The sequence below is a fragment of the Thalia democratica genome, chromosome 9, assembly GCF_965202585.1.
Source record: "Thalia democratica chromosome 9, ktThaDemo2.hap1.1, whole genome shotgun sequence".
NCBI classification, from domain to species: Eukaryota; Metazoa; Chordata; class Thaliacea; order Salpida; family Salpidae; genus Thalia; species Thalia democratica.
This window is the reverse complement of record NC_139173.1, coordinates 17,120,979-17,125,423: the sequence shown is the minus strand read 5'-3', so window position 1 is coordinate 17,125,423 and position 4,445 is coordinate 17,120,979.

Below are 4,445 nucleotides of genomic sequence, written 5' to 3'. Positions count from 1 at the left end.
TTCTTTTTAAGGAAAATAACTGTTCTTTGCCACTACAACCTAACATTACCACCAAACAGAGCTCAAATCTTTTTTAAAAAGTCGAGTGATTAAAGGTAGCTGTTTATTTAAATAAAATCAACACAATTCTGGAGAATAACAGCGGAACTTTTCACAAAAAACTTACTTCAAACAACGTAAGAGCTCTTTCCTACAACGACCTTACATTACCACCAAACAGAGCTCAGAACTTCTTCAAAAATTCGTGTGATTAAAGGTGGCTGTTTTTCTAAATATCCAATACAATTCTGGAGAAAAACAGCGGGACTTTGCACTAAAAAATTCTTTTTAAAGAACTTAACTGTTTTTTGCCACTACAAACAAACATTATGAAACCAGAGGAGGTTGGCATGCCAACTTCCAAGGGTTTGTTTAGGAGGGTAGGAGGGTCAATGGTTGACTCATGGCTAAGAGATCTTTGGCTTTGAATGCGAGCACTCTTAGCCCGAGTTTGAATCCTAGTGTCTGGAAGACACTCTGGATTTGGACTGACCCGTGACATAGTTTAAATTTACTTTTATAAAAATTATTTAATAATATAAAATACAAAGCAGTTGAGATAAATTTATATACTAAAAACTTAATAGTAAACCAATTTGTAACAAAATATAAAAAACTTAAAATGAATAAAGTAGTTAAAATTAGGCAAAAATTACAATAAAAAACTCAGGTATGAAAAAATCAATAAAATTTTATAAACTGTTATAAAATTTTATACAATGTTAACAAAATTCAAGAAAATACTTAAATTTGTCTAAAAACAATTTAAGTATCTTGCTTATAAAAAAAGTCAATAAAATTAGTCACTAGCATACAGGAAAAGGTGATTCTACTGGAAGACAATAAACTTCACTCCAATTCTTTCCTCAGAACTCAGACTACTCTCTCTAAGAATGCCCCAGCTTACAATAATCCTTTCCTTGACTAAAGACTATTGCTATAGCAACAATTCCAAATTTCTTATACTATCACTTGTCAACATCTCATTTGTTGTTGTTTTTAGCTTTCCCAACAACAAAGTGTTTCCAAGTAAAAAATAGAAAATTGGAATTAAATAACGTATCGTTACATTACCTTTCCTCTCTTTTTTTTTTTTTTTTTTTAAACATGCACCTATCTAATGAAGTATTGTTCTCAAAACAGTAAAACATATAAAAACACGCTAGTAAAGATGTGCAGTAACATCCCGCTTTCCTTCCTCACTCTCTTTAAGGAAAGAAAAGAATACATAGGTAACAAAAAACAAAATATGTATAAATAACGTCATACTAAGATTATCGACAAAATAAATAAACCAAAATAACAATCATGGCGACAAAACCCATAAAATCACATACAGTTGAACATAACATTACGGTCATGTAAAATGTCAAACTTCTGAACATAAATCAATAAATTCCATAGAACAGCAATTAATAAAGTTTTCATTTTTTTTTTGTGTTTTAGGGAATTTTTTCAATGTTTACAGTTGTTGTTAAATTTGCTTGGTTACTGTAAGTTACACAAGCAAGATTTCATTATTTATTAAAACTTCCCAACACAATAAAAGCAAACAAAAAATTAGTTTTTTTATAAAATAAAATGTTGGAAAAAATCTTTATTTTTGATATGTTTTTTTTTTTGTGTGTTAATAAAATAATCTTAAAGCCAAAATTTAAGATTTTGTTTCAAAAATTGTCATAAATTTAACAAGCAATAATTGTATTTAATAGTTCAACTTAGATATAAAATAAAAGTAAAAAAATCTTATTATCTTGTTATAAGTTAGCTTATATTTAGATAAACAAATCAACTCAAAAACAAAGCACATTTAAAACACAGAAATTTTTTTATCCCAAATTACATATAACTAGTTTAAAATTTTTTTAAATAATTATAAGGATAAAATAGCTCAAAAAGAAATATTAATAATTTTGGATATTAAATAAAAAAAAAATAATTGTTACAGTCCAAACCCAAAATAATCCACCATACCATTGACCATGTCCTACTCCTCTGAACTATGGGTCTCTGCATAATTAACTGGCCCATGTGGTCTTAAATTATAACTATTAATACCTTCCAATTCATCAGTAAGATTTAACGGACCAACATAAGCTTTAGTATTTCCAATTGATACTTTCACAACCTGAGAATTTTTTATTATGTACAAAGAATGTTCTGTTGATTTATTTCTTACCACTTTGTATGGTCCTTCATACAAATTATCTAATTTCTTTCTGTTATTCTTTTTCAACCAAACATATCTACAATTAAAAAGGCCTGGCTGATAAAATGGTGCATCATTTTTAGTTTTTCTGAACTTGCGGCTGACATCTGCCATGGAATTTACAAAGACCGCACATTCAAAAGGAGATGGTCTGGTGATTTGATGAATTTCATCGACTTCATCAAAAAGAAGTCGGCCACTTAAATTTAAAGAGCATCCAAATGCATACTGGGCCGGGGTGTAAGGGGAACCTTCAATAAATGAGTTGTTAATGGTGCAAGTAATTAATGGGAGGTGAAGAGCCCAATTTGTTTTGTCTTCAAGTGAACGAAAAGCCACATTGATTGTTCTATTCTGTCTTTCAACATAACCATTTGTCTGAGGCGTTCTTGAAGAGGTAAACCTTTGCTCAATTCCCAATTGTTTACACGCCTCTTGCAATAAAAAATTTTTAAATTCTTTACCGTTATCTGAAAGAACAACCTGAGGTACTCCATAATGCCCTACCCAGTTTTGTATAAAAGCATTCCTAACAGTTATTGCTGTTTTATCTGGTATGGGAGCCGTTACCAATAACCCAGTTGCTCTATCTTTTATCATTAGAACATATTGATAGTCAACTGACTTATCCAATGGGCCTATAAGGTCTAAATGTAAAAATTGGAAACGTTGCGTGTTATTGGGAAAAAAACCTATGTTTGGCCTGTTATGTCTAGAAACTTTTGTCTGCTGACACGTGGCGCAGTTATTAACCCAGTGACTGATGTCATTCCTTAACTTAGGCCACCAGAAAGTTCTTGCTATGGCTTCTATGGACTTCTCAATACCCAAGTGAAGCCTGTTATGGGCTGCGTTGTACGCAGTCAGACGCAACGACTCAGGCAATATGACACGTTTAATTCCATCTTCTATAAAGAAAGCCATGTTTTCGTTTGTTGTGAACTGGACTTCTTTCTTTAAGAGGCGTGCTTGGTCAATAAGGCCTGGCTCCCTCCTTTGGAAAATTGCAATTGCCTCCCTATCCAAAGTTTTAGGGCTAACAGATTCTACATCTGAGCTTGAAATATCCAAATCATAAACTTCTGGAGTTATTAATTGCTCACTGTTATCAAAATCATCTATGTCCAGCTCACTGTCACTAGTATCAGATTCCGAACTACACAAGTAATCCGGATCCTCTTGGTGTGCTCTAACATGCATGGCTGTAATCTGAGGCGGCCTGCTTAGAGCATCTGCAACTGTGTTGTTGGATCCGGCTATGTGTGCTACTTCTGGATCAAACTCTTTTATCAGCATGATGTACCGTTGTTCCATAGGTGACTGATCTTTTAGATTATTGTTAATGGCCCCAACCAATGCCTTGTTATCTGTCCTTATCAACAACCTCCTGCCAAGAATTCTATATTGAAAGTGTTTCAAGCTTAAATAAAGGGCACGAAGTTCCTTATAAAAAGTTGACCTAACAGTCTTAAGTGGTGGCAATTTCTTTGAAAAAAATGCCAAAGGACGCATCTCCCCATTCTTGCCTTCCTGCTCGAGGACTGCGCCAACATGGGTATCAGATGCATCTGAAAATAGCATAAGTGGTTTGTTATGATCTTCATAAGACAAGGTAGTCGTATGTGCTAAAATAGCCTTTGTGTTTTTAAAAGCTTGAATATGCCTATCTTTAAGGTTAATTTTAGCACGATTAGTAGATTTTGGACCTCCAGATAACTCATTGAGAGGTGCAGTTATTTCAGCAATCTTTGGAACAAAACGATGATAGTAATTCGCAAGACCTAAAAAACGTTTTAGGTCTCTTCGTGTGGTGGGAATAGGGTATTCCCGAATAGCCTCAACCTTTGAGTCTAAGACATTAAGTCCTTCAATGCTAACAGAATGACCTAAAAAATCTAGTTTTGTTTTAGCAAGATTGCATTTGTTTGTATTTAGATATAATCCATTGTCAGACAATATCTTAAAAACTGTCTTCAAATGAGAGATATGATCTTCCTCAGTTTTGGAAAAAATCAATATGTCATCCAGATAAATAAATGTAAAAGTTTGACAAGAAATAAAAATACTTTCCATCATCTGCTGAAATCTGGTAGGGGCATTTTTCAAGCCAAACGTGCAACGTTTTGGAATGAAAACTCCTTTATGCGTGATTATTGCAGCATACTTTTGAGAACTTATTTCTATTGGCAAGCTGTAA